This window comes from Triticum urartu, chromosome 2A (assembly GCF_056163025.1).
Source record: "Triticum urartu cultivar PI428250 chromosome 2A, HENAU_Tu73, whole genome shotgun sequence".
NCBI classification, from domain to species: Eukaryota; Viridiplantae; Streptophyta; class Magnoliopsida; order Poales; family Poaceae; genus Triticum; species Triticum urartu.
The window spans coordinates 289,293,378-289,299,094 of record NC_141874.1 but is presented as its reverse complement, the minus strand read 5'-3'; the positions used below and the strand labels follow the sequence as shown (position 1 = coordinate 289,299,094).

At 48.7% G+C, this 5,717-nt stretch overlaps 1 long non-coding RNA gene across 1 annotated transcript; it reads right to left on the bottom strand.

The window, feature by feature from the left end:
- Positions 1 to 1,525: 1,525 nt before the first annotated feature.
- On the bottom strand, positions 1,526 to 5,138 carry LOC125536949 (uncharacterized). Its single transcript, XR_007295380.2, has 2 exons — positions 4,595 to 5,138; positions 1,526 to 1,823 (listed from the first exon to the last, which is right to left on the bottom strand). It is a non-coding gene; the product is annotated as an uncharacterized LOC125536949 (long non-coding RNA).
- Positions 5,139 to 5,717: the final 579 nt, after the last annotated feature.

Here is a 5,717-nt window from a genome sequence, read left to right as displayed (position 1 = left end):
GATGATCTTATACCAAGGGGATAATTAATTTTAAGAGAAGCTTCCATGATAATATCTACATCGTGTCCATGGGCATGAACACAAAGCTCAAGGTCGACTCCCACTTTTCCAATGCATAACCTTCCATTCACTTCTCGTTTTGAAAGTAGTATTAGTGTTGAAAGTTTTACTTGGTGAAATACCAGATGGGTATGACCCGTGAAATCCTTCGAATTCACAAAGATTAGGGAAGGCATAGGTTCAACCCAGTGGGGCATCTTAGGAACATATACCACAAACTTTAAGAGAAAGAAAACACAAGCTCGAAAGCAGAGCATGGTTGAAAAAACAGGGGATACATTCTACCAAAGGCATTATGTATCAGGGAAGAACTCACAAGGATTTTAAATATGCAGAGCTATTGGATAATAATCCACCAAAAGGATATAGCAGACCATAAAGAATCTGACGTGAGTATCAATGTTCAACCAGAAGAAGTAATGCAAGGGCATCGAAATATAGAAGTCTCTGGATAATTTCAAAGCTTAAATACAAAGGAATTAAGATTTCCGAATCAGGAGATCAGAAGCAGAGGCTCTGAACAAAAGACAAGTAAGTTGAATAGACGTAGACCGACAACCAATCAAGGTTTGATTTGTCAAGAACCAGCTCATATCAGGAATGACTCCTGAGCCAGAGGTATAATGTCTAAGGATCAAATGATGATTGTGACTATTTGCACACATATTGAGTCAAAGGCTCAAGTAACGATGAAAAAGGATACTAATAAATTTTGCTAGACATATGGGAAGTAACCATAATGCTGGAAGACAAGTATTTGCAGAGCAATAGGTTGCTGAGGATTTCAGAAGATCGAATAGCATTTTGAAGAATTTTGTGAATCACATGAACGACTGGGGATGAACAGATCCCTGGTAAGTGTGAGGAATTATTCGTAGGGGTAATCATGCGGCAAGGAACTGCAAGGTAGTGGCACAAGGGATTCTGAAAAGTCGGAGAATGATCCGATGTATCTTGTAATAACAAGAGCAACTAGGAATAGAAGTATGAATGACATGTGTAAGAAGTTATCCATAGGGGTTGACGGCGGAAGGGAATTGCAAAAGCGATCGGTACCAGTCTTGAGAGAACATCGGAGAGTATCTTCGGAATCTTCTGGTGCACCAAGCGATCAATTGGAATGAGTGGCTCTCTGGGAGGAAGTAGTTACGAGAACCTAGAGTTAGAGTTAGTAAAATCTTTAACCTGAATAGAAGAGAGATCAGAATCCCAGGGTAAAGACGAGGAATAAAATATCCTAATACCACTCAATGGCGACGTGGGCCCGTAAGCCACACAACCATGTTAGTAAAACAGTTTCATATCCTAGACTCAACTTCGGCCAAGGAGTAGGAAAGGGGGCTACCTACAGGCAGTCAGCTCCGATACCAACTTGTGACGCCCCCGATTCAATAGTAACTAATCATACATGCAAATGCGTATGATCAAGATCAGGGACTTACAGGAAGATATCACAACACAACTCTAGAAAAAAATTAAAATAAAACAAGCTTTATATTACAAGCCAGGGGCCTCGAGGGCTCGAATACAAACGAGTCAGCGGAAGCAACATTATCTGAGTGCAGACATGAGTTCAACAAGTTTGCCCTAAGAAGGCTAGCACAAAAGTATCAACGATCGAAAAGGCAAGGCCTCCTACCCGGGAGCCTCCTCAACTACTCCTAGTCATCGCCGGTCACCATGTAGTAGTAGTCTCCGTCGGGGTAGTAGTAGTCGTCGGCAGTACCATCTGGCTCTTGGGCTCAACCATCTAGTTGCAGCATCTGAGAAGAATGAAAAGAGGTGGAAAAAGGGAAGCAAAGCAACCGTGAGTACTCATCCAAAGTACTCGCAAGCAAGGATCCACACTACATATGCATCGGTATCAAAGAAAGGGTAGTAGCTGTGGACTAAACTGCAGAATGCCAGAATAGAGGGGAAAGCCTTTCCTATCAAAGACTAGCATCTTCAAGAAGCTCCAAGCATCTTGGAACATTTAGAAGAGTATAGAATAGTAGTTTATATTTAGCAAACATGTTGTAGCATTAGCGCCCAGAGATCCTTTCTCGACTCCCTACAAGAAAGCAAACCCGGAGCCATCATATCCATTTCTAATGCCTCAGCATCCAGTTCTAGTTGTATCGATTGGGGTACAACTCTGAGCGTCCGTTACCGTGGACACGACTATTCGAATAGATAGAATACTTCCCTGTAGGGGTGCACAAACTTACCCAACATGCTCGATCAACTCCTGCCGGACGCACCATCAGGTCATGACCGGCCTTGGCCGATCAACACGCCGCAACCCTACCTAGTCTCACCAGAGAGGCCAGCACGCCGGTCTACGTCCTAAGCATGCTGGGGTCTTAGGCCCGTTGCCCTTTGCACTCCTGCATGTTGCGAACGCGGCCGGTGAGCAGACCTAGCTACCTCCTTAAATAAGGCAGGTACTTACACAGTCTAACCCAGCGCGCGCCGCTCCATCGCTGACGTTCTTGAGCTTTCGGCTAATACATATGACGTAGAGTGCCCGTACTTATTCCCACGTGGTGGTTAGTGCGAAAAGGCCAGAGGCCTACTCGAATCAAATATCCAATCCGTTAGTCTCTTGGTAGTGCGTGGTAACAAGCAGAGACTCATGATCATGTGACCCCGTTGCCCCGTCTCATGGACTTACAGCAAGGGCTAAGAATGCCCGGCCGTGCCACATAATTATCTCTCGGTTACCCTCCAGGTCAACCCAACTTCTCATCACTCGCGGGTATCCCTCGGGGTCGACCCGATGTCATCATGGTTATGTGGTAAGTCAAAGTAACCCTGTTTCCCAAAAAGCAAGGGGGAAACTCGAGGAATCACCCTCAATGGATTCCCACTCGATGTAACTATCAAGGTGGACTTGGAGGAATCACCCTCGGTGGTCCACACTTGAGGGGTTGCACGACAGAGTCGTTATCGAGAGTGGTGAAGGAGGAATCACCCTCGAGAGTGGTGAAGGAGGAATCACCCTCGATGATCACGACCGAATAGCTACACTATAGGGTTAACATCAGAAGTGCTGACGAGGGATCACCCTCGGCACTCGATAGTAACTCTATAGTCGTAGAACTAAGGGGATGATGTGCGGTGTCGGGCCTAGGTATCGACCACGTTGATTGAGTAATCAAACATAAAGCGGGGCAACTAGGACAAGGTGGGGGTCACTGATGGATCTCTAACCAACCTATATTAAACAGTTTAGGATAAGCAGGTAAGGTATGAAAGCAGGGAACAAAAACAGGTTATGCATCAGAATATCAGCAACCAAGTACAGTAGCAAAATCTAATGCAAGCATGAGAGAGAATGGAATGGGCGATATCAGAATGATCAATAGGGGTCATCATCAATGTAGTCGATCACGGGGGTCGCCGGCAGTCTCGGGGTCTTGGAAAAAAGTAACGAAGGGGGAACATAATAACTAATAGAGCAATCAAATCATCACAAAGCATAACATGGTAGTACACGGTGCTAGGGGTGACCTAACGCAGTACTAGGTGTTACCAGCGAAGGGGGAAAACAACCGAGAAAGTAGTTCCAGTGTTTGGCCTTTTTGGACATGTGAAGTGAAGGGGGGCGGTTGTAGGTTCACTATGCTAGGGACGCGTGACGAATGAACAGACTATGTATTCGGATTCGTCTCGAAATTCTGAGCAACTTTCATGTACAAAGTATTTTCATCGGAGATACGATTTATTTTATATTGATTTTTCAAAGTTTTAAACATTTTCTGTAATTACTGGATTTAAATTTAATTCAAAATTAAAAGGATACAATGCTATGGGTACTCAGCGAGCGTACCCAACAGTGCACGTGTGTGGCCGACAGTGGGGCCCGGCTGCTGAGTCAGCAGCTGACCGCTCAACCCTTATCCACTGGAATAGTGGAGGGTGGCCCTACCTGTTATAGGCAGCTGGCTTAAACTGAGGGTTATATTAAAAGGATATTGATTAAAGGTGTGGGGCCCATGTGTCAGGGGCACATTAACTTAACAAGGGGTTAGTTTGTTAGGTAATTAGGGAGAGGGGCCAAGTAGTCAGTGCGTGATTAGGGGGCTGTTAGCGGCTAATGGCGCCATGTCAGCGCCGTTTAACGGCGACAAGGCCGGGCGCTGGCGATAGCCGTGCGCTCACCTCCGGCGGTCATTCGGGACGGGGATTCGACCTGCGTGACGCGCGCGTCAAGCCGCATTCGACGGTGGTGGAAACCAGGATGGGGACGGCGGTAGTCGGTGTCAACATCGAGCAGGGCGAAGGAGGACGGGGCCGCGAGCGGAGGGGGCCAAGGGCATGTGCAGGCGACAGAGGAGGAGCGCGAGCGGCAGTGGGCGTGGCTAGGGGCTCACGGGCGCAGTAACCGGCACGGTCGGTCATGGCCAGAGGCCCACGAGCGCGACCAGGGGGCACGCTGTCGGGGCGAGGCGCACACGCACGGGAGCAGGGCTCCGGCCGTGGCTAGAGGGGGGACGCGGGCGGCACAAATGGAGACGGAAACAGGGGGAGGACAGAAAGGCGGCCTCACATATGTTTGTAAGGGGGGCAGCGGGCTCGGGGACGACGTGACGATGGCGAATTTGACGACCGCGACCGGTGGCTGCTGCGGAGGAAGAAGGTCCAATGTCGATGAGGCAGTGCGGCTCTGGTCGAACGAGTCCTCGTAGATGATGCAGACGATGATGGTGGTCCTCCAGGGCCTCAACTCGCGGCTCGGGGAGGCTGTTGGCTATGGCTGCGGCGTGCGACGGCCGAAGGTGGAGGAGATCGGTGGCGTCGAAGGGATGGCTTCCCGGGGTCGATTTGGTGGCGCAGTCGAAGCAGCGGACCGCGGCAGTGCTGCAGGGTAGGTCGGAGATACTTGGGGGAGGCGGTGGTCGCGGCTACACGGCGGCCATGGCCACGGTGGCGCTCGGCGAGGAGGGAGGGTGAGCGGCGATCTGGAGAGCGAGGGGGAGGCGGAGAGGGAGAGCTGGGTGGAGTGGGCGAGTGGGGAGGGAGCCCGAGGCGTCGGGGCTGCCCTTATCCTCTCGCTGGCGACGTGGCAGCACGGGCCGGCGCGCCCGGTCGGGCGGGGACACGCACCGATCGGAGGAGAAGTGAGGAAGGGGATCGACCGTGCGGGGAAAGGTGGGCCGGCTTGCTGGGGTGGGCTAAAGCCCAGTGGGGGGCTTCTCTCCTTTCCTTTTGCCTTTCTTTTGCTCTTTTCTTTTTAGAGAAAAATGCTTTGCAATATTTGAGCTGCCAAAAGGATTCTATAAAATGTGGGACTTGGCCACATAATTACATTGCAATAGGTGGCATTGCCCCAAAAAGATTGTGAGGCTTTTGAAATAGTTTGCAATTTTTACAAATTAAAAAGGCACTTAATCTATTGTTTTAGCCACTGTTTTAAGTAGTTTAGTGCCCTTAAACACTTTGCAAAAATGTTGGTTCACTACCATTATAGTTATGTATTATTTGGCACATGATGAACATTTTTGTTTTCATGTTTCAAGAAATATTATATTTGACTTTATTTTATATTTGAAGTTGAAGTGGGTTTGGATAAAAAAGAATTTTAGCAAAATTAATTGTGATGACGTGGCATCATTAGTGGGAGATTACTATAGAATGATTCTCTGGGGGCGCAACCACGACAATGCGGTGGG